General features: G+C 50.4%; 1 long non-coding RNA gene across 1 annotated transcript in view; it reads left to right on the top strand.

The window, feature by feature from the left end:
- Positions 1–24,922, top strand: part of LOC146871714 (uncharacterized) — a 490,791-nt gene that overhangs the window by 122,211 nt on the left and 343,658 nt on the right. The gene's annotated exons all lie outside the window — the stretch shown is intronic.

The following is a 24,922-nucleotide window of genomic DNA, read 5'->3' as shown; positions in this document are numbered from 1 at the left end:
CATTCTAGCATCGCAAGACTGGCTCGTTGGGCGGAGGTCAGAAAATGGCGGCACGGCTTTTCCGCCATGGATATTACGTGGCTGGGCTATCTGGGTATGCGTTGGAGTGAACTGACCAGGAAGCTGCAGCAGAGACTCGGGGGAGGGTGGCCTCCACTGCACTTGTTGGTAATTCACTTGGGAGGAAATGACCTGACCACACTAGGGAGGAGAACTCTGCTCCTTGTGCCAGTTGGGCAATACCCTGGGTCATGCGAACTTTGGTGGTCAGAAATCACACCATGGGCCGTTTGGAGAGGTGCACGCTCTGGAGACGCCATTGAGGTTTCACGGAGGAAAGTAAACCGCGCCATGCGTAGTTTCATGGAGCAAAGAGGTTTTGGCTTCATTAGGCATGGTCTACTACATGCCAAGTCCACAGGGTGCCTGGAGGGGGATGGGGTGCACCTCTCAAGACTGGGCATGGATTTATTTCTTCTGGGCCTAGGGGAGGCCTTGGCAGCAGCAGGTTGTAAGTAGTAAGGGATGCCTTGGTGGGGGGGGGCCTGGTAGTGACGGTGGCCACTCCCAAGGCTGTGGAGGAGTTACAGGGCGATCCAGAGTCTGCAGATACCATGGGGTACTTCATGCAGCTGCACAGCTTGGTGCTAAGCCAGGATACCCAGGGATGTCTTAGCGTTGTCCACTGGAAGAACTACGGTGCCCCGTTAGTCCTACGGGCGGTTGTGGGTCTGAGCAACCGGGGGCTGCCAGGAACGCTCCGCCCACCTCTTTCGGGGGGGGGGGGGGGGGGGCGTGAGTAAGCGAGTGGACTGGTGGTCCACGGATGGGAGGGGTGGCCCCTCCAAAGATTTGGTATGCACCAATTGGCGACTGCCAAGGTGTAATTTAGGCTTATCAGACGGGCAGGCGGCATATGGGTTGGCCTGCCCTGGGATCGCCCGTAAGATAACCCACCATGTTTGCATATTGGTTATGCTAATAAACCTGCAGAAAATTTCTCCACTAACAAGGTGTTGTGTGGTTTATTGATGTATTGTGTGGGTATATGTGACTACAGTTGCCGATATTGGCACTATGAACCCATGCCCCCCACCCCCTGGCCCAGTGAAGACTATACAATTGTCTTTTCCGGCCTGGCCCTGGGGTGAGAGTAGCAGGTTTGGAATAGAGGCGGGCCCCGCTCTCATAGCCCTGCACACGTGGGCTCCCCCGCTGGGCATTGGCGGGCCTACTTGTGAGTTACAGAATTATCGGACAGGCATACGTGGCTGCCCGACCCCAAGCATTGCCTGGTGGGCAAAGAGGCCTGAGCGTGAGGCCGTGGTGGCTGGGAGGCGGACTCGGATATCCTGGGGGCATAGGAGTACAGAGGGCCTTGTGGGGACGAGGGCGCAGGACGATGCACCTACTGCGGTTCAGAGTGGTGGACCGTCCTGTCCCTGTGGATTACATGTAGGCCCCAACACGCTCGAGGAAGAGATAGGGAGATGGTGCCTCCCCCTCCCCTTGTTGGGTCCTGGGCCTACTGCAGCTCTTTCCCACTAACCCGGGCCTGGCAGGGGTCCACGAGGAGACTTTTCGAGTAGCCCGTAGTGGCGCGAGGCTACAGTTACTGCTATTGTTACCTCTTTTATGGGCGGGGGCTAGAGTTGGCTGCCTTCTGCGGTCTGAGGGGAATCAGACAGGCCCGCCCCCCAAGAGTGCTATCTGACGTTCCTGGGCCAACAGAGGCCCTGAGGGATCATCTAGCATCGACCAGGAGGTACAAATCTGATTTTGGACCTAACAAACACATAACAAGGGAGTGCCGCCAGCCACAAATGAGGAGACTGGTGCCCTTACGACTGACGCATCCGGGGGACAATATCTTTGCGCGGTGAGAGACATGTCGACCCACCGCCATAATAAGAAAGATGGGTCGGTGAAAGACATGTTCACAAAAAACTCTGCGAAACGATCGGAGGCAGCCCCAGAAGGCGGTAAATTGGAGACTGCTGGAGAAATGGCCAAGGGTGCCAGATCTGGAGGGGATGACTCCCCCATTACCAAATCTTTCTTGGAGCAACTGTTTGAGTCCCTCCAGGGAGACATTGCCGAGCTGAAGCATGATATTGCCACTGACATCAAGGGGATCCGTCATGATGATGAGGATCTGGGACAGAGGGTTACCACCCCGGAACAGAGTCAAGGTGCCAGGGAGGAGGAGGTGGAGGCCCACTCACAGGAATTGATGAGGCTACGTGATCAAAACGCGGATCTCAGATATCAGCTTGAGGATTTGGAGAACATATCCCTGCGCGCTAACATTCGCATTAAGGGTGTTCCCTCCCAGGCGGTCGAGGGTAACCTAGAGGACTTTGATCTCCGCCTCTTCAAGCACGTTGCTCCCTCACTCCAAGACCAAGATACTGTCCTCGATCGTACTCACCGAGCGGGCAGGCCAGCCTCAAGACCGGGCCAACCACAAGACATACTCACTTGTCTCCACTACTATCGGCAACAAGCATTGGCATAGCCAATAGGTCTCGCCTTTGGGACCTTATAAGTATTTAGTTATGTAACTGTTGCATGGCTAAACACTTATATGGTCCCAAAGGCGAGACCTATTGGCTATGCCAATGCTTGTTGTTCTAAGTTGTAGCTTGGTGAGCAGTTGTGCAATATAAGTTACTGAAAGGCTGCTAAAATGTTATGACATGTTTATTGAGAAAGGCAATGCTTTCTTGCAAACTGTGTTCATGTAATTACAAATTTGCTATAATGCTGTTACAACAATAGCTGGTGTGCACTGACATGCCATCCATGCCAGGTAAGCAATTAGGTCCAACGCTTACACGTAGATGGATAAAGGAACATTTGCTGAACAGTTAAAGGAATAAAGCAGTTTTCAATGGGTTTGTGTCATGCACCTGACTCGGCCCGAGCTGTTGATTATAGCGCAAGCAGTGTGCAGGGGAGATTAAGTGGACAACATATCTGCAGCCATTCAAAAAGCCGAAAGAACGTGACCACAGAACCCAGTGCGTTGTAGACATCAAACGTGTCTAACATAACTTACAACGCGCACTTTTATTGAAGGAGGAAACAGAAGAATCTGTCCAGGCTCAACTGCATAAACCAAACGCTGTCAGTAACTAACCTTCAATAATAAAACCCTGATTAAGCTGCACCCCCATGCAACCACTTAAACCACCCACCAACATGTTCTGTGCTAGAAAACCAATGCCAGCTGCTGTTGGTCAAAACCCACTAATGTTGAAAAGCAACGGCAGTGGAGATCGTATCACCAGCTAACCAGCAAAATGACAGAAGCATAAACCAAATCTAAAATACTTGGTTACCAGATTGTCCCAAGCCCGTAAAATTAATATGTGTAAAGTGAACATGGATTACCTGAACGCGACGTGACCCGGAATGGAGTGCTGCTGCAACAGTACGAGCAATGTGCCTACATTTGCGTCCGCGCTTAAATAAATAAGCCACACCCATGCGAAAGACATCACCATGATAAGCATAAAAGACAGACCAGACACCCCCACCACCCCATCCCCTAAGAAGCAAGGGGATTTCCATTCAAAGTATTTATTTTGCAGTTTGACATATAGCGCTAACTCATTGGAGCGCTTTATATGAGCTCCAGTCACTTTACACAGTCGTTTTTGGTAGGCATATAAATTGATTTGCCCAGAATCACAGGATGGTGAGCCCACGCCGAGACTCGAACCAGGTTCCCCAGCTCCTAAATGGCCTGCTCTGGCAATGAAACCACCAAAGTAACATTGCAAATAACAACTTGAAGATAAAGTGACTGAAATATCCGCTAACATGAAAACTCACTTGGTAAGAAACCCGGAACAGTTACAACGGGTTTTGATAGTTGATGCGAACATGTAAAGAATAAGATGATACATTTGCTATGAAAGTGATTAAATGTTCTCACAGCTACCACATAACACTACATACCTGCCATAAACTTTCTAAGAAACGTATGTGTAAGATGAAACATTTATGTGAAAAAAATGTTAAACGAAAAACAAATGCCAATTGCCCGGGCTTGATGGCAAAATTGACTTGTTGAACTCGAGTAGTGCATTACAATATGGGTCGTGTATACAATAAAAGACGCGTGACCTGTTCAGTGAAAGGCTTAAGCCCTGCAGTGTCCATGGTGCAAGATTACAATTTACAACTCTTTCACAGTTATTTTGTGAGCGTGCCAGTCATCAACCTTAACGTGACGTTTCTTTAACAAACGCACATTTTGGAGTCGTGATTGCGCTCTCAACGCTGCTGTTCAAATGCCCATTAGAAGAACAACCACAAATGCTGCGCAGTGATCAAGCGATGCCTGCGTCATTGTGACTTACTGGACGTACGCAGGATGGTATCTTTCACCGCTTCTTTTATAAATCACACAACTGAACATTAACAACTGAAGATGAATTGTTTGTTTAAAAGGGTTCGGGGGGGAGGGTGCTAAGCAACGGGTGACATTCCAGTAAGGGGATGACACTTCACAGCCAGCCTTAATGTTGTGCCAAAGCCCTCGGAAGCAACGGAAAGCTCACTCTTTTGAGCCACAGAGTACCCGGGATAGGAATGGGGAAAGCAACTGGGCGGGAAGAGGCCAAGCAGCACTGGCAGTAAGGTGATGGTAGGAACGGGGGCTGGTGCATGCGAAAGACTGCAGACACATGCACACTCAGTGCATGTTCAAAAGAAATGGCAAGATAGCCTCAGCCTATTCACAGTAAGTATTAGAATGGAGGTTTCCGCGCGGCCGAAAACGAAAGTAATAGCGATCGCGATCAAAGCGAAAGTGATCGCGATCGCTTGGACGGGAGCGCTGTGTGGCAAGCACGTGAGTGGTGCGCGCGCAGCAGTGATTGGCGGCTGCGCGCGTGCACGTTCACGTGCACTGTAGCTTTAGGCCACGGCAGCACTTTGAAAAACCCAGTTATAAAATGTCTCTTACGAGCCTTTGGCTCGCGAGACCTAAAAAGAGGCCATAATGCTGTCGGCACGAGACCTGAATGTCATTGAGTTTGAGGGCTTTCGGAATTAGCTGTATCAAGACCTCTCCATGATCACATTGCAGAGACGCAGATCCCTCATGCTCCTTATGGACTTTCTACAGCTCCAGAAAATCAGATATAAATGGGGCCATCCTTTTCGCCTCCAGTTTGTATGAAAAGATGAGGTACGGGTGGTCCGCAACTTGTATAAAGTTGATAATCTGCCCGATGTACTGAAGCTTGGCGATGCGGAGTCGGTGAAATCGATATGGTGAGAATCGGAGAGGGGAGGACGCGGCTCCCGGTGCTCAACCAGAAGAGTGAAGAAAGTGGAGAGCAAAACCTCGGAGGAGGATAGCCGAGAAGAGCGATCAAGACTCCTCCATCATCTTCAGCAGGAAGACAGTTGAAAGGCGTTTTGCTAATGCCCTGTGCTTGCAATTCCTGGCAAGCCGGTATACCTGGTCCCAGAGCCGTGCAGACGGTGCAGCTACCGGCGGGGCTCCATTTCCCTAGATGCTCATTGGTGACTGTGCTTGCCTGCGACATGGACCCACTCTACTATGTCTCTTTCAGTGCCCCCCCGGTGGGGGAAGTTTAGAATGTTGTTCTTGTTGTTCGCTCTCTCTATCTTGTTTTTCGCATCCCAGTTTCCCTGTTCTGAGGGTCTGTTCTCTGTTCGACTTCCTTATGGGTAGGGCTAGCGGTAGAATACAGCACATATGTCAGTCTTTTCAAATACATTTACATGGTGGTACCCCTGATTAGCCTCAACGTTCGAGGCCTTAATGATCCGGCCAAGCGGCCAGCTGACCTAGAAATGTTTAGGGATTCGAGGTGTGATATATGTCTACTACAAGAGACACATCTTCTTCAAGAAGATTGGCGGAGAGTGTAATTCCGATGGTTTGACAGGCAATATTTCTCTTTGAGTCCCACTAAGAAGGGGGGGGGGGGCAATTTTGCTCGCAACCCACTTTGCGGAACGGGTGGAACGGGTTCTCATGGAACCTCCGGGTAGGATGTTAGCATTACAGGTCACTTTCCGGGGGGCACATTTATGGTGGCTACCACATATGCCCCAAATGAGCGACAGGAAGCTTTCTTTAGGGACAAGATGGGACTGCTTCTTACCTCTCCCGACATGGACATGGTGATGGGTGGGGATTTTAATATAGCTATGGACGCCCAATTGGATAGATCTACCACGAGGACAGGGCAAGACGGGAGTCTGACCAAGTGTACCTGCCAGTGGGTGGACGAAGCAGGATTTACAGATATCTGGAGACACTTATATCCCAGAGGAACAGAATACACATTTTTCTCTGCATCACACCAGTCATATCTGGGCCTGTGATTCACACGGGAGTCGGGCTGTGAGAGGTGTCCCATGTACTGCGTGAGGCCTAGGGGCGGCTCTAGTCATTCAGGGCAGCACAGGGCCCCGAAGACCAGCTCTGCTGAGAGAGTTGAGCACTGAAGACTGGCAAACCCACCCACCACTGGAGGAGTTCTGCTGCGTCGCACCTCAGGGCTGAGAGCAGAGAGATGGTAAGCTTTCAAACGGCACGAATGACATATACATAAGGTATGGGTCACTCTGACGGTGCCCAGTCGTGTGCGTGTTTTAACCGAGAATGAGTGAGAATGTGGCGCTACATGTGAACTATATAAAATAAGCATGGGATGGAAAGGAACTGCCGGTGTCCCTCCCCACCCTTTGTAATCTCAACTGCCCTTGGCTGCCTCAGCCAACATAACAGCCACACTTTGATCCACATCCGTTTAAACAAGGTGTCACTCCTGACTTTCTTTCCAAAGGGGCTACTTCCAATCCAGGAGGTTCATTGCTGTGTTTTATAATGCGTGCAGGTCTTAGGCCCTGGAGTGCTGGGCAAAAGAAATAAAAATAGAACTTGCCGCGTTTATCTGCTGCCACAGCAGTGCCAGTCAGATATCCATGGAAGCGGAGACAGCGGAATGAGTTGTACGGGTCGCATTTACAATATAATCTAGAGCGTGTTTTTTGCCAGTCTTGGAAATCTGTCTATTTTTGACTGAACTGCTGGAGCCCTGGTTAACTGGGCTCCAACATTTAGATGTAGGGGAAAGACGGGCAGGAAAGCGCCTAATAAATTCCGAAGGCAAAGAGCGCCGTGGGCTTTACATGCTGAATTTATTCTAGTACATGAACTTCTACATTTACAGAAAGAACAGATGATGCCTGAGAGTCTAAAAGGTTACAAGATGGGTATTAGGATAAGAGTAGAACCGTCACGAAGTACGGGAGTACTTTAATGTAGCGCTCTATCTGAAGTGATTGCAAATGGAAGGCATGCCTGTGCAAACTGCCGTTTTAAGCTTGGCGTGGAATGTATCTGTGGTGTCAAGTTTCACAATTTCCAAAGCTGTTTAAAGCATTTTGTTGGGTTTCACATCAGCATTTGTAAGAGGAGCAAATGCCTAGACTCTCTCACGCTGTCCAGATTGTGTACCCTGGCCTCTTCACTCTCCAAAACTCCCTCCCTCCGTGCTTCTAGGCAGGTTCTGCTATTCTGAGGGCAGGAGGGGGGCTTTGTTTATCTTTACATGTCATATGCTACGAGACAAATCATTTCTGACAATGTGATTGTGTGCTGGCAAACAGTAGCGTAGTCCATTAAATTCAGTTTCAGGCCTCTGCCTGCACAAGTTTATTCCATCAGGAGCTGAGCTCTGCAGTCTGCACTCAACTCTAGAAGGGAGGAAGTATCATCAGCTGCTCACCTTTGCACAGAAAGAAAGATGTGAGCCTTAAGGTAGTAAAGGTAAACTGGCCTCCCTCCCCTCAACTGGGTAGTAATGGACAGACATAACTGGGATATAATGCCCCCCACCCATTACAATCTTGGGCCCTGATCCTATTGTATGTGCTACACTATTGATTGCCAATGCACTGCTCCCACCCTAACCCCATGGGTGGATTACACGGTTTGGTGCTGTGGTGAATTCCATGTGACATTCATTATTATTTTATGGTTTATTATTAATTCATGTCATTCTATTCTCTTTTCAAGTATTTCTATTTTATTTTATGAGTTCTCATAATATAGCAATATTTATACATTCCTGGACACCATGTTTGTTCATTAAGTTTGCTCGCTTCGCTTGCTACATAAGTCATGCCCAACTTTTACGCCCTACCACTTTCAATTGTCACCAGCCGCCACTGGTCATATGCACGCATAGATTACTTCTTTACCTCACCCCAGATCACTCGGAACACACGGGCCACTGACATTGGGGCAGCCTTGCTCTCAGACCACTCTCCACTGACTCTACGATTTGACTATGGGAATTAAAATACCCCCCACACAGATTGCGACTGAACGCTTAACTCTTGACTTATGGAAATGTAAAGATGGACACGGTCACCGCACGCTATTCCTTCCTGGAAACTAATGATCTCCCAGGGACATCCATACAAACCCTTTGGGAGACTTTGAAGGTGGTCCTGCGTAGGCATTTTTAGGCATATCAGCCGCATTTAATAAAGAACGGAAAACAAAGAGACAGGCATTATAATCACAAATTAAAGATTTGGAGCTGACACATGTTAGAGTGGGCACGATGGCCATCTGTCGCCAGCTGAATGTGGCGCGGAAACAGCTACGTGCAAATGACATCGGACGCACGGAATAAGCCTTTCTTAGGATTCGCCAGACTTAGTATGCAGGAGAAAATAAGGCTGGGCGCATGTTGGCCCATCACCTTTGGGCGCATACATCAGATCGTAGGGTATCGGAGGTTTGGTCGGCTGACGGCTCCCTTTGCTCATCGGACGTGGCGGTTGCTAACGACTGTCCTAGACTTCTATCAGAAGCTCTATCAGGCGGAACAACTCTCTGAGGTGGATATCACTGGATACTTGGCCTCGGTGCCCGGACCAATGGCGACGGGCTCCACCTACACCGCCCTGGAAAAGGACATAAGCACGCAGGAGGTACTCACAGTAGGGTGACCAACCGTCCGCAAATTTCACGGACAGTCCGTAATTTCGGCCGTCTGTCCGTTGTCCGTGAAGGATTCTTTAACGGACGCCATTTGTGCGTAATTTTAACCGGGCACCGGTCGCACCACCCTAAAGCCGGCACAGCTTCCATCCACCTCCCTGCTTGACTCCGATCCTCCGATGCAGCACCAAAGCTCAGATCCCCAGCAGCATTGGGGAGGCACAGCGTGATGGCAAACCTCACACCCTCCGCCCTTGATGAGCTGCTAAGAGGTGCTTGAAGGTGACTGAGAGGGAGGGGCTGCAGCTTCAGGGGCATCTATTCAGATGCAAACAGCCCGGAATGCGTCATGTCTCTGCAATTTAGAGGGGCCTCACACATTCCCTTTCTGCCCAGGGCCCCAAACACCCTAGAACCGGCCCTGATTACACCAGGCAGCACGTGGTTCTCTTCACTGAGCTTAATTACTGTCAGTAAATTGTAAGCAAACCTCGGTTCTTCAAACATGCTGTGTATAATGTAACAAAATAAAGAAATGGCACAATCGCAGCAACACTGATTAACAAAGTATGGAGGACAATCAGTTAAGTCAGTTCTCTTCCAGTATCTCTTTTAAGTACTGTACATCACAGTGGGGGTGGCAAAACTAACATTTTAGAAAGAGAGCCTGTCCTCTCGTTGTCTTGTCCAGGAGGGGGTGAGGAGTCCTACCCCACCCTGGAAGAGACCAAGATGACGGGCGGACGGGCGCAGCGGGCGCACCGTCAGCGCGCCGAAGGCGCGCCAAAGGCAAGCCCGTCTGGGCCCGTCCGGGCCCAGCCGGACCCAGGCCCAGGAACTCTGCCGGATTTGTTGCAGGATCGCCTGGTGTACACAAGTGACATGCTTCGGGCCCTTCACCAGAAAAAATCTCAGGACTGCCACTACGTCCATGCCGAAGGTAAACCCTTTATCAATTGTGCACGTTGTAACTCAGCCGAATACGGCCCGGGAAAGCCGGGACTACAGATGGGCCTCCTTAACTGCCGCTCACTCCCTAAGCATGCGCACGAAATCAATTTGCTGATACAGGATCATGGCCTGGTCGCTCTGTTTCTCACAGAAACCTGGCTCTCCACCAGCACGGACTCGGACATTGTCAATGCCCTACCCCCAGGCTATCTCATTCAAACCTTACATAGACCTAAGGGGAGAGGAGGAGGCTGGCAATCATCTACAGAGAACATCTTGCCTGTAGGATTAGCAATGCCAATATTGAAGATTGCGAAAGCTGCTACTTTGTCCTTCAAATTTCCCCGGCACACTCCCTTTCAGGACTGTTGCTCTACCGCCCTCCGGGGACACCAGGGAATTTCCTCAACGCCCTCACTGACACGGCGTCACAATCAGTTTCCTCCACCTCGAACTTTCTCGTCGTGGGCGATCTCAACCTTCATCTTAATGACCCCACAGATTCTTCAGCTTCGGATCTTCTTCAGGACCTTAGGTCTTTCAATATCCGATTGATTAACAACGAACCTACCCATGACAAGGGTCACCTTTTGGACCCCGTCCTGACCAACATCAGGGATATCACCTCGGGTCCCCCCATCCCTCTCCCTTGGTCAGATCACTTCCTTGTTCCCTTTTTCTGGCACCTTACCAATGCACTCCCCCAACCCCCCAAAATCCGAGTGACAGACCGTCGTTGGCACAAGCTTGAACCGGTGGAATGGGCCAGTTTGCTCTCTGATTCTACACCTATCCTCTCCACGGACCCGGTCACGGCCGACGAACAGTTCAATTTTTGGCTCACATCCTCACTGGACAAACTCCTCCCCAAAACTATCACCCTTAAACATACCAAAAGAGTGACTCCTGCCCCCTGGTATACTCCAGCACACAAATCCCTTCGACAGGAATGTAAGAGAACAGAACGCTCCTGGAGAAAGGATAAATCTAATGAAAAGAAGGCTGCCTATCACACCGCCTTACAAAACTATAAAACCACCCTCCGCAATACCAAAACTCTATTCTTCCAAGAAAGAATAGAACAATCCGCTAGCTCCAGTAAGGAATCTTTCACCATCTTAAACAAACTCCTCAAAATCCCGGACCCGAGACCGAGAGACCCCCCAAACCCCAAAGGTGATGAGGAAAAGTGCTACAAGTTAGCGAATTTCTTCAAGGAGAAAATCCAAAAAATCCGGGACTCTATTCCATCCATAAGTCCGAGCGAGGAAAAAGAAGCCTACAACTTTCCTACCCCCCCATGTCTCACTTCCTGGGGACAAGTGACGGCAGATGAGGTTAAAGATACGCTGAACATCATTAAAAGCGGGTCTCCCAGGGATCCGGCCCCCTTACGTATTCTCAAAAAGGTAGCACCCACGATCGTTCCCCCCCTTACCCACCTTATTAACGCCTCCCTTCAACAAGGAGTCGTCCCACCCAGCTGGAAGGCGGCAGTCGTCAAGGCACTTTTAAAAAAAACCTCCCTTGACCCTGCCGACCTAGCAAATTACAGACCAATCTCCCTCCTCCCGGGAACTAGTAAGATCGCGGAAAAGCTTGTGAACAGAAAACTTTCACAATTTCTGGAGAACAACAACCGTCTAAAAAGTTCGCAGACGGGATTCCGCCCCGGGCAGGGCACCGACATCGCCCTCCTCATGGCGGTGGAAGAGGCCAGAGCACTCCTAGACAAAGGAGGATCAGTGGCAGTGATCCTCCTCGACCTGAGTGCGGCCTTTGACACCGTCAATCACCAACTTCTTATCCAACGACTCATGAGTGTCGGTGTTGAAGGAACTGCCCTGTCCTGGCCATCGTCCTTTCTGAGTCAACGCTCCTTTCAAATCTGGGAGAATAACACCCGCTCCTCCGACACTCCCCTCCAATGTGGCGTGCCTCAGGGCTCCTCCCTTAGCCCCACATTATTTAACATCTACATGTCCCCATTGGAGGAGGTTGTTACTCCGTTCGGAGTGAGCATCGTTAGTTATGCTGACGACACACAGTTAGTGGTGTCCCTTTCACATCCCAGACAACAACCTGCGGACCTGTACAACTGTCTGACACAGATACAAGGATGGATGAACAGATCGTCTCTGAAACTTAACGGTTCAAAGACTGACATTCTCCTCCTTGGTCAAAAGGGACCCTCTCCACTACAAAACATCTGGCCACCCAGCTTAGGCCCGCCCCCAGACCCGAAACCAGAGGTAAAAAGCCTGGGTGTTTGGCTAGATAAGGACCTCTCATTCGTAACACAAGCAAAAAAGGTAGCCGGGACGTGCTTTGGGCTGCTTAGGTCAATTCGAAAGATCTTGCCCCTGCTCCCTCACAAATCCCAGAAACTGTTGATTCAAGGCCTGATACTCTCCAGGCTCGACTTTAGTAATTCCATCTACTTAGGGGCCCCAGAGGCAACCATGAACAAACTACAAAGGGTCCAAAATGCAGCTGCCCGGATCCTCACTAACACCCCTGCCAGAGCTTCGGTCAAACCAGCTCTGAAGCGTCTCCACTGGCTCCCGGTGAGAGAACGTGTGATGTTCAAGGCCCTCTGCCTGGCACATACACTGCTTCAAAACAATGGCCCCCCAAGCCTGGAAAAATTTATCAAACCCTACAAAGCTCCTAGATCCCTCCGTTCCGATCAGGAACATCTTATCGTCACTCCCAGAGTGAAGAAGGCACGAACAGGAGGAAGACGCTTCTCGGTTCACACCGCACGTCTCTGGAACGCCCTACCTATGTCTATGTCTATGTATTGGTTTTTGTAAGGCGCGCATATCACCCAAAGGTCTCATAGCGCCGACAGATGTTCAGATGGTAAGGTAGGAGACAAGCAGAGTTAAAATAGCCATGTCTTTAAAAGTTTGCGGAATATCTGATGGCTGGGTTCAAGTTTTATGTGCAAAGGTAGAGTATTCCAGCTTTCTGGGGCAATTTTGGAGAAGGATCTATCTCCATTTCTGACGGTTCGTACTTTGGGGACCGCTAGGAGGTGAAGACTGGACGATCTAAGTGTTCTAGCAGGGCGGTAGTTCGTCAGTTTTTTTGCTAGGTAGGCAGGACCGTTGCCGTTCAGGGTTTTATGGACTAGGCAGCACATTTTAAACTTAATACGTTTTTTAATGGGGAGCCAGTGAAGCGTCTTCAGACAGGGGGCAGAGGAGGTGCGGGCGGGTAGATCGAGGGCCATTCTGGCTACTGTATTCTGAAGAACCTGTAATTTATTTAGGAGGTTCTCATTGATGGAGGCGAAAAGAGCATTGCCATAATCCAAGCGACTAATGATTAGTCCCTGGATTAATGGTAGGCGAGAGGACAGAGGAATCCACTTAAAGATTTTCTTTAGGTTGCGCAGGAGACCGAAGCTGGTATGAGAGATGTTATTAATGTGTTCTGTCAAGGTGAGCTTATTGTCTAGCATTATGCCCAGGTTGCGGGCTACTGGTTTAGGAGGAGGACAGGCACCCAACGGTGCTGGCCACCATTCGTCGGACCAATGCTTGTGAGCATTGCCAAAGAGCATGATCTCCGTCTTAGACGCATTCAGTAGAAGATAGTTCTCTGTCATCCAGTCCTTAACTGCTAGCATGCAATTTTGGAATCTCGATTTGGTGTCGGTTGCGTTTGGTCCCAGGGTAATAAGGATTTGAGTGTCGTCAGCGTAAGACACGGTCTCAAATCCGTAGGCTTTAATTAATCTTGCAATGGGAGAGACATAAAGATTAAAAAGCGTGGGGCTCAAAATAGAGCCCTGGGGCACACCTTTTTCTGCTTCCTGATTAGCAGATGAAAATTTGCCAATCTGAACCTTTGAGGTACGTCCGGTCAAGTAGATTTTGATCCATACCAAGGCTGAGCCCTCGACACCAACCTCAGTCAGCCGTTCTATCAGAATGCTGTGTGAGATGGTGTCGAAGGCTGCGGATAGATCTAGTAATATTAAAATGGCTGATTGTTTGGCATCCAGTGCCAACCTGATGTTATCGACTGTTTCAAGTAGGGCTGTTTCGGTGCTATGGAATGCCCTGAAACCAGACTGGGAAGGATCTAGAATTTTGTTGGACTCAAGGTGTTTAATGAGCTGAGTATTAATTAAGGATTCCATGACCTTGCCAAACAGCGGAAGCAGCGAGATGGGCCTGTAATTCATAGGAAGGGAAGGATCGGCAGAGGGCTTCTTCAGGATAGGTCTGACGATGGCTTCTTTCCAATGTGAGGGGACCGTTGAGTGAGCAAGTGAAAGATTAAAAATTTTAGTTAAGTGAGGTACCAAGATGGGCGCAATTTTAGATAGGAGGAGAGAAGAGGCTGGATCAGCAGGGGAGCCTGACTTAATTCTGTTCAGGGTGTTAGCGACTTCTTCATCCGTAAATAAGTGGAATTGGCTAAGGGTTGTGATGGGAACCGGCAAGGATATATTGACGGGTGAGTCAGGTGAGGAAGTAGAAACATTGGGGTTAGTGAATGATTTGTAAATATCGTTTATTTTATTGTAGAAAAAAGACGAAAGGGTGTTAGCCCATTCCCGGGACTCATTTGTGACAGGTTGACAGGTCAAGGGGTTGGAGAACTCTTTGACTATTTTATGGAGTTCTTTGTGCGAGTTAGCGGCCTGGTCTATCCTATTCCCCAGATAGGCTTTTTTGGCTAGCGCTATACCGCTCATATATTGGTGGTGAAATGTTTTATAGTGAGACCTGTCACTGGGGTCTTTAGTGCGGCGCCACTTGCGTTCGTGGGCTCTAACAGCCAGTTTCATGGTCTTCAGTTCAGCAGTAAACCACGGGGACATTTTATTAGGACATCTCTTAAGTTTATTGGGGGCGATTATGTCGAGAGTAGCAGTGATGGCTTGTTCTAACTCGATGGCTGCCAGGTTAGGGTCATTGAGCATTTCCGTGGGAGGGGGGGAAAAATGGGAGAAAAATGCTACGGAGTTAATCCTGTTCCAAGGTCTACTCAGGATAGAGTTTTTGCTGGGTTGGGGAATAGGTGAGGTAAGTTGAATCTGAAAATGAATTTTAAAATGATCAGACCAAAGGACGGGTTCAGAACAGTCAATCGTTATTTTACTGGAGTTAGTGAAAAGGAGGTCTAGTGTGTGCCCGGCAGAATGGGTGGGGCCGGTTACTAGCTGGTCAAGGCCTAACGCATTCATACTGGAGATGAGCTCGACGGTGTAAGGGTCTTGTGCAAGTTCAGTGTGATGGTTAAAATCGCCTAATAGGAAGAAGTTGGTCGAGGATAGAGCATGAGAGGCGATAGTTTCCGTAAGTTTATTTACGAAATTAGTTTTAGTTCTTGGAGGTCTGTAGAGGAGGGCTCCTTTCCAGGCTTCTTTGTTCCCGAGCATTACCGTAAAAGTACAGATTTCACCCCATTCGGCGGTAAGTGAATTGACTAGGTGAAGCTTGATGTTGTCTCTGTATACGATGGCGATTCCACCGCCTCTTTTGTCTGGCCTATCCAGTCTGGAGATTTTATATTCCTGGGGGAGGGCGGTTGCAATATCTGGCAGTGAGGACTCTGACAGCCAAGTTTCTGTAATAAAGAAAAGGTCGGGCTTATCAGAGTCTAGGAGTGACCAGATTTCCAGGGCGTGTTTGGGAAGGGATCGAACATTGCAGTATAAACAGGAGAGGTACATCGGAGTGACAGGAGGGGGTATCCTGGTAGCAAGAGCGTTTACAGGGTGTTTTCCCCGAGACGATAGTCCGGCCGGTACTATGTTGCTGGAGGCAGAGGAGGCATGACCGGCAGTGCTTGTGAGTGGGCTGCTGGTGTTCATGGCCAGTAGATCCCGGCGGGAGTATGTAATAGGAGCCATGGAAGAGAAGATGTAAATGGGCAGGGGTTCTGGCGTCTGGCGGCGGTCAGGCGCGGACGGGCGCAGACGGGCTTGCCTTTGGCGCGCCTTCGGCGCGCCGCTGGCGCGCCCGTTGCGCGCGTCCGCTCTGCGCACTTGGTTTTAAGTGGGGAGTGGGCGGGACCGCACAGGTGTGGAGCGCTAACTTCCTCTCTCACCGGAAGTGAGGATTGTAATCTCCGGGTCAGCCCCGCCGCTCAAACGACACAAGCCGCGGCGGACTGGGGGACACCAATGAGGTGAATCAAGCAGAAAACGGTGAGCAGTGAGCTTTAAAAATACAATAGGCAATATTAAAAAGTCACACGCTAAAAACAATTCTGCTGGCCACCTACGTGGACTCTAGGTGGAACAATCTGTAGTGTGCGTCCGCTCTGCGCACTCGGTTTTAAGTGGGGAGTGGGCGGGACCGCACAGGTGTGGAGCGCTAACTTCCTCTCTCACCGGAAGTGAGGATTGTAATCTCCGGGTCAGCCCCGCCGCTCAAACGACACAAGCCGCGGCGGACTGGGGGACACCAATGAGGTGAATCAAGCAGAAAACGGTGAGCAGTGAGCTTTAAAAATACAATAGGCAATATTAAAAAGTCACACGCTAAAAACAATTCTGCTGGCCACCTACGTGGACTCTAGGTGGAACAATCTGTAGTGTGCGTCCGCTCTGCGCACTCGGTTTTAAGTGGGGAGTGGGCGGGACCGCACAGGTGTGGAGCGCTAACTTCCTCTCTCACCGGAAGTGAGGATTGTAATCTCCGGGTCAGCCCCGCCGCTCAAACGACACAAGCCGCGGCGGACTGGGGGACACCAATGAGGTGAATCAAGCAGAAAACGGTGAGCAGTGAGCTTTAAAAATACAATAGGCAATATTAAAAAGTCACACGCTAAAAACAATTCTGCTGGCCACCTACGTGGACTCTAGGTGGAACAATCTGTAGTGTGCGTCCGCTCTGCGCACTCGGTTTTAAGTGGGGAGTGGGCGGGACCGCACAGGTGTGGAGCGCTAACTTCCTCTCTCACCGGAAGTGAGGATTGTAATCTCCGGGTCAGCCCCGCCGCTCAAACGACACAAGCCGCGGCGGACTGGGGGACACCAATGAGGTGAATCAAGCAGAAAACGGTGAGCAGTGAGCTTTAAAAATACAATAGGCAATATTAAAAAGTCACACGCTAAAAACAATTCTGCTGGCCACCTACGTGGACTCTAGGTGGAACAATCTGTAGTGTGCGTCCGCTCTGCTCACTCGGTTTTAAGTGGGGAGTGGGCGGGACCGCACAGGTGTGGAGCGCTAACTTCCTCTCTCACCGGAAGTGAGGATTGTAATCTCCGGGTCAGCCCCGCCACTCAAACGACACAAGCCGCGGCGGACTGGGGGACACCAATGAGGTGAATCAAGCAGAAAACGGTGAGCAGTGAGCTTTAAAAATACAATAGGCAATATTAAAAAGTCACACGCTAAAAACAATTCTGCTGGCCACCTACGTGGACTCTAGGTGGAACAATCTGTAGTGTGCGTCCGCTCTGCGCACTCGGTTTTAAGTGGGGAGTGGGCGGGACCGCACAGGTGTGGAGCGCTAACTTCCTCTCTCACCGGAAGTGAGGATTGTAATCTCCGGGTCAGCCCCGCCGCTCAAACGACACAAGCCGCGGCGGACTGGGGGACACCAATGAGGTGAATCAAGCAGAAAACGGTGAGCAGTGAGCTTTAAAAATACAATAGGCAATATTAAAAAGTCACACGCTAAAAACAATTCTGCTGGCCACCTACGTGGACTCTAGGTGGAACAATCTGTAGTGTGCGTCCGCTCTGCGCACTCGGTTTTAAGTGGGGAGTGGGCGGGACCGCACAGGTGTGGAGCGCTAACTTCCTCTCTCACCGGAAGTGAGGATTGTAATCTCCGGGTCAGCCCCGCCGCTCAAACGACACAAGCCGCGGCGGACTGGGGGACACCAATGAGGTGAATCAAGCAGAAAACGGCGAGCAGTGAGCTTTAAAAATACAATAGGCAATTTTAAAAAGTCACACGCTAAAAACAATTCTGCTGGCCACCTACGTGGACTCTAGGTGGAACAATCTGTAGTGTGCGTCCGCTCTGCGCACTCGGTTTTAAGTGGGGAGTGGGCGGGACCGCACAGGTGTGGAGCGCTAACTTCCTCTCTCACCGGAAGTGAGGATTGTAATCTCCGGGTCAGCCCCGCCGCTCAAACGACACAAGCCGCGGCGGACTGGGGGACACCAATGAGGTGAATCAAGCAGAAAACGGCGAGCAGTGAGCTTTAAAAATACAATAGGCAATATTAAAAAGTCACACGCTAAAAACAATTCTGCTGGCCACCTACGTGGACTCTAGGTGGAACAATCTGTAGTGTGCGTCCGCTCTGCGCACTCGGTTTTAAGTGGGGAGTGGGCGGGACCGCACAGGTGTGGAGCGCTAACTTCCTCTCTCACCGGAAGTGAGGATTGTAATCTCCGGGTCAGCCCCGCCGCTCAAACGACACAAGCCGCGGCGGACTGGGGGACACCAATGAGGTGAATCAAGCAGAAAACGGCGAGCAGTGAGCTTTAAAAATACAATAGGCAATATTAAAAATATTGCTACCTCACCTCCTGAGAACTGAACCTAATTACCTACGGTTCAGGAAGCAATTGAAAACCCACCTTTTCCCTTAACCGACCTCCCTCCCTGCCTCCGCTGACTCCCCAGTTGTACTGATCTTAGCGCTGGGATACTTACGGGTGACTACGCGCTCTATAAAAATAAATATTAATAATAATAATACTAGAATACTGCATGCCCACCCCTGTGCCCACCCTGGTGGATCTTGTTCCCCCTCCTGTGATGGCTCCTCCCCCCCTCCCCCCCCCAGTGATGGCTCCTGTCCCCCCCATGTGGTGGCTCCTGTCCCCCCCCTCCGCCTGTGATGGCTCCTGCCCCCCCCCCCCCTGTGGTGGATCCCGTCTCCGCCCTGGGTGACTTCTGTCCCAGTCCTGGAATGGCTCCTGCAGCGAGGGTGAAGTTCTTGATGGGCCTCTTCTCAAAAAGGCTCAGCTCAAAATTAATATGAAAAGGTGAACGAGTGAGTAAGTGAAGGGATGGGTGGATGGCTGGATGAATTAGTGAAAGGGTGAATGGACGAATGAAAGATTGAATAGATGGCTGAGAGAGGATGGATGGATTGATGAGTGAGTGCAAGGATGGATGAGAGAAAAGGTAAATAGCTGGATGTATGGGTGGAAGGGTAGCTGGATGGGCAAAAGGGTGGCTGGATGAGTGAAAGGATGGATGAGTGAAAAGGTGGATGATGAGTGAGTGGGTGGATGGATGAGTGAAATGATGGATGGACTGATGAATTGATAAGTGCAAGGGTGAATGGATGGAGGGATGAGTGAAAGGCGGATGTAAGGATGGATGAGTGAGTGAAAGGAAGGGTAGATGGACAAAAGGATGAATAGATGGGTGAAGGAGTGAAAGGATAGATGGATGAGAGAAAGGATGGATGAGTGATAGGGTCAATGGATGGATTCATGAGTGGACGAGTAGATGGGTGGGTGGGTGGATGGATGGAAAGAAGGATGGCTAAGTAAAAGGGTCGATGGAGAGAGAAAGGGAGGATGGATGGATGACTGAAAGGGTGGATGGGGGAAGGATGAGGGACTGGGTGGATGGATGAGTAAGTGAAAGGATGGCTGGATGGGTGAAAGGGTAAATGGCTGGATGGATGAGTGAATGGATGGATGGGTAGAAGAGTGGATGGATGAGTGTACAGATGGATAGGGTAAAAGGGTGGATGGATGGATAATGGATGGATGGATGAAGGGATGGATGAGTGTAATGATAGATGGAAGGATACATGATGGATAGGTTTGCAAATGGTTGAATATGTTTGGACATGGCTGGGCTTACTTATATACTATTGCGCCACCTCCTCTGATGTGTCTGTAAAACTTACCTATTGTCCTGACGTTTTGTCCTGAATTTTGACCTCCTGTCCTGAATTTGTGTCCTGAATTTTGACCCTTTGTCCTGAATTTTTACACTCACCGTCCTGAATTTGCACCAATGCCAGTTGGTCACCCTAACTCACAGCGAGTCAGAACCTAAAGTCTAATAAGGCCCCTAGCCCTGATGGGTATGGAGTGGAATTTTATAAGCTCTTTGGGGAACAGCTAGCCCCTATTTTGGTGTGAGTCTACAATTAGTTGCAAAAAAGTAAAGCGCTGCCTGGATCAATGCTTCAGGCAACTATAATAGTGATCCTGAAGCCATGGAAAGATCCCAGAGATTGCACCTCCTACCGACCAATCTCGCTATTAAAATGTAGACGCAATAATATTCACCAGCGTCTTGGCGCGCAGGATGGCCCCATATGTGCAAGGATTGGTGCACTCTGACCAGTCGGGTTTTGTCCAGGAGAGAGGCTGCAGTGATAATACCAAAAGACTGTGCCACTTGCTGGACAAAACACAACACACACAGAGACCGGCCCTGGTGCTGACTATAGATGCTAAAAAAGCATTTGACTGTGTGCACTGGCCTTATTTGCACCAGGTACTGAAGAAATATAGATTTGGGCCACGGTTAAGGGGATGGATCCACTCCTGCTACTCTGCTCCCCAAGCGAATGTACAAGTGAATGGTATTAAGTCACCCGCCTTCCCTATCACAAGAGGGACCAGGCAGGGCTGCCCTATGTCACAGTTACTCTTCGCACTCTATATGGAGCCATTCGCGGAAAGAATACGGCTCAATCAGCACATTTCGGGGATTAAAATGGGTGGTGGGGAACATAAGATAATGCTATACGCCAATGATCAATCAATCAATCAGGGGGTTTATATAGCGCGCTACTCACCCGTGAGGGTCTCAAGGCGCTGGGGGGGAAGGGTGGCGGCTCCAGATCAGTTGAAGAGCCAGGTCTTGAGATCCTTCCTGAACGTGTGCAGGGTCGGGGAGCGTCTGTTGTCCACAAGGAGCGTGTTCCAGGTTTTGGCTGCGATGTGGGAGAAGGCTCTCCCGCCGGTCCTGTTTCTGCAGATGCGGGGGACCTCTGCCAGGGCGAGGTCAGCGGAGCGGAGGTCCCTCTTGGGTACGTGGAAGGATACTCTCTCGTTGAGGTATTTGGGTCCGATGTTGTAGAGGGATTTGTAGGCATGGGCGAGGAGTTTGAAAGTGACCCTCTTCTCGACGGGGAGCCAGTGAAGGCCTCGTAGGTGTTGGGTCATGTGCTCCTGGCACGGTGTTCCCAGAACGAGTCTGGCTGCGGCGTTCTGGATGGTCTGGAGTCTGTGCATGAGAGTTTTGTTGATTCTGGCATAGAGGGCGTTGCCGTATTCTAGTCTTCTGGTGATGAGTGCGTGGGTGACGGTCCTTCTGCAGTCGGGGGGATCCACTTGAAAATTTTACGGAGGATGCACAGGCAGTTGAAACTAGCGGAGGCAACGGCGTTGATCTGGCGGTTCATGGAGAGGGGGGAGTCCAGGATGATGCCGAGGTTCTGAGCGTGGTCTGTGGGGGTGGGTGGGCTCCTCAGGGCGTAGGGCCACCAGGTGCTGTCCCAGGCGGAGGTGCAGGGGCCGAGGATGCGGACCTCGGTCTTTTCTGAGTTTAGCTTCAGGCAGCCGTTGTTCATCCAGGCTGCCACATTCTTCATGCCCTCCTGGAAACAGTGTCTGGTGTGTTCGGGATTCTTTGTGAGCGAGAGGACAAGCTGGGTGTCGTCGACGTATGATGAGCCCATGATGTCTGACGATGGCGGCGAGGGGGGCCATGTAGATGTTGAAGAGCGTGGGGCTGAGTGAAGATCCCTGGGGGACTCCGCAATTGATTTCCGTGGGCTTGGAGAGGAAGGGGGGGGAGTTGGATCCTCTGGGTTCTGCTGGAGAGGAAGGATTGGACCCATTCTAGGGCGGTTCCTTGAATTCCTGCGTCGTGTAGTCTGGCTGCGAGGGTGCGATGTGACACGGTGTTGAAAGCTGCGGAGAGGTCAAGGAGGATGAGTGCCGTGGTGTGTCCCTGGTTGAGCAGCACGCGGATGTCAGTGGTGGCGAGGAGGGCGGTCTTGGTGCTGTGGTTGCTGCGGAATCCCGACTGGGAGGCGTCCAGGATGGAGTTTTCTTCCAGGAAGGCGGTCAGCTGGGTGTTCACTAGTCTCTTGTTGACTTTGGCTGCAAAGGGGAGGAGAGAGATGGACCGGTAGTTCTTCAGGTCCGTTGGGTCGGCCGATGGTTTTTGAGGATGGGTTTAACCTCTGCTTGCTTCCAGTCGTCAGGGCAGATGCCTGAGCTGAGGGAGGAGTTGATGGTGCGTTCTAGTTCGGGTGCGATGACGGTGGCGGCCCTGTGGAAGATGTGTGGTGAGCAGGGGTCCATTGGGGCTCCGGAGTGGGTCTTCTTCATGGTAGCAGTGACGAGTTCAGCGGTGGCAGGATCCCAGGATGTGATGGTGGGTTTATCTGCAGCGGTGGGTAGGGCGGTGGTGCTCGTCTCGGGTTCACTGAAGTCGTCGTAGAGGGTCTTGATCTTCAGATGGAAGTAGGAGCTGAGTTTGTCGCAAAGTTCTTGGGAGGGTGTGATGTCAGTGGCTTCGCAGGTGGGTTTCGCGAACTGCTGTATGACATTGAATAGTTCCTTGGCGTTGGTCGTGTTGGTCTGAACTTTGTCTCTTATGTAGGTCCGTTTGGTGTCTCTGATGCGCTGGTGGTATTCCTTCAGGTTTCGCCAGGACTTCTCCAGGCATCTGCAGGAGCGTCTGGCTTCTTGAAGCTCTGTGGTGAACCAGGCGGCTTTCGGCTGGCGTTGATTTGCGGGGGGGTGGAGGGGTGCAAGCTTGTCGGTGCAGTGGGAGACCCAGCGGTGAAAATCCCTTACGGACCCTGAATGCTCGTTAGTGGCGGTATCAGCTGAAGGCTTGCGAGTGGCATCCGGCTTCAAGATCAACCCCCCGAAATCTCTGCCTCTGGCACTCACTATCCCTAGCTTAGAACACACACGACTCCAAGGCATGTACCTGTAGCAATGTGCTGAGGACCGTATACAATATCTTGATATTCTAATACACCCTACAACTACAGCTACCGCTAATCATAACTATGGGGCCCTCTTAACACTTGCAAGGAATGACCTCACCAAATGGAAGACACATAAACTCTCATGGTTAGGCCGCATTGCAGCGATTAAAATGGCACTCTTGCCTAAGCTTCTTTACACAATACAAACCCCTCCAGCCCCCTCCTAGGGTCTTAGAAAGAATACCGTCCCTGCTCTGGGATTTCATTTGGGAAGGCAAACATGCACATATGTCCAAGGCCCGAGCCTACCTCCCTCTGGCGGATGACGGTCTCGGCGTTTCGAACCGGAGGTGCTACTAACAGGCGGCGCAACTCCGCTATATGATGGAGTGGTCCCGCACGCTTCCTGAGAAGCACTGGTGTTTTATTGATCAATCAATTGCAGTGCCCCACGTCTGGAAGATCCCCTGGATACCGAAGCCATATAGACCTGCCGAGGTATATGTCTCCCCAGTCAAGCGGACCGCAGTGGGGGTGTGGGACAAAGTACAACTGCGACATGGGCTCTCAACGCCCATATCACCTCAGACTCCCCTAATTGGTAACCCAGATTTTCCACCAGCACTCACAGGGGCCGCGTTCAAGCCCTGGCAAGAGGCCAACTGTAAGCGTATTGGGGATCTATTTGACGTAGACAGACTTATGGATTTCCACACCCTGCAAGGCCCTACCACACTCGGAAAAATGGCAATATATCATTGTAGCACACTGGGTGTCGCAGCCCTGGATTTGCCCACATGCCAGTAGACCATTGACAACATACAAGAAATGGATCCTTACTAGATCTTCAGACGCCAAACTCCTCTCAGATATTTATGCCTTTTTAGTAAAGCCGGTCCACCCGATGGACTCACCGGCTCGGGCCCGATGGGAAAGGGAATGTGAACGCACCTTCACTGACAAGGAGTGGAATGACATCCTCCATAGAGCACGCACATCTGCCCTCAACACTACCAGTAAGGAGATGCTTCTCAAGATCGCCCACTATTGGTATAACACGCCTTCTAGAATAGCGGCTTGGAACCGGTCCGGGGATGGGAGATGCTGGCGCCAATACGAACAGCAAGGCACACTCACATATATACTCTGGCACTGCCCCAACTTGGCAACCTTTTGGCTGGAGGTTCTTACTTGGATCAATACCATATTTCAAACGGATACACCCCAATTTCCAAGTTATATTCTTTTAGGCCTCCCTAATCCCCTCACATATCCACTGTGCTCTAATAGGGGAAAGGCAATCACGTTGTTACTTGGTGCTGCGAAGCAACTCCTGCTGGCCAGATGGAGAACAGACTCGGTCCCAACTCACCTGGACTGGCTACACAAGGTTTGGGCTATAAGGGGTATGGAAAAGCGGACGGCGGTGGTTACGCAGCCAATACCTCGTTTGATTAAATGTGGCAACCCTGTATACAATTTCTTTCGGATGAATTCCGAAAATTGACATGCCCTCAATATCTGAAAATCCTATGCCTGACGACACAAACACCTGGGGGGTTACATGACACTCCACATTCTATTACGAGACAACAGTAGACATCCCTTTCCCCGCAACGTCCCCCTACCTCCTTCCCCCTCCCTTTTGCTTTTGGTTTTTGTCTATTCTAATTCTATATTCAGTTTCTTTCACATGACACATGCTGTATTTGCAATGACGGGTCGCCGCCGGCCTATGGATGTAGGCAGCTAGTAATGTAAGCTATGTGTTTTAAAAATAATAAAGAGATGTTAATCCTAAAAAGTAAACTTTCCTATGGCAATTAACATGGGAAATTAGACTTCTGGAACCACCAATTCCCGCACTTTGTCTTACCCCCCACTTGAAGGATCAGTGAGAAACTTTCCATAAAGGAAACAAAATGGCTAAACTTTTTTAGGAAGTTTCATGCATATTAGTGGGATCACTGTGCCGGCACAAATGTCCTACCACCCAGCGTTCCCCTTGGTCTCCCGAGTAAAACTATACCGCACTTGTGTAG

This window comes from Triturus cristatus, chromosome 1_1 (assembly GCF_964204655.1).
Source record: "Triturus cristatus chromosome 1_1, aTriCri1.1, whole genome shotgun sequence".
Taxonomy (NCBI): domain Eukaryota; kingdom Metazoa; phylum Chordata; class Amphibia; order Caudata; family Salamandridae; genus Triturus; species Triturus cristatus.
The sequence above is the reverse complement of the archived record's forward strand: the minus strand, read 5'-3'. Positions and strand labels throughout refer to the sequence as shown.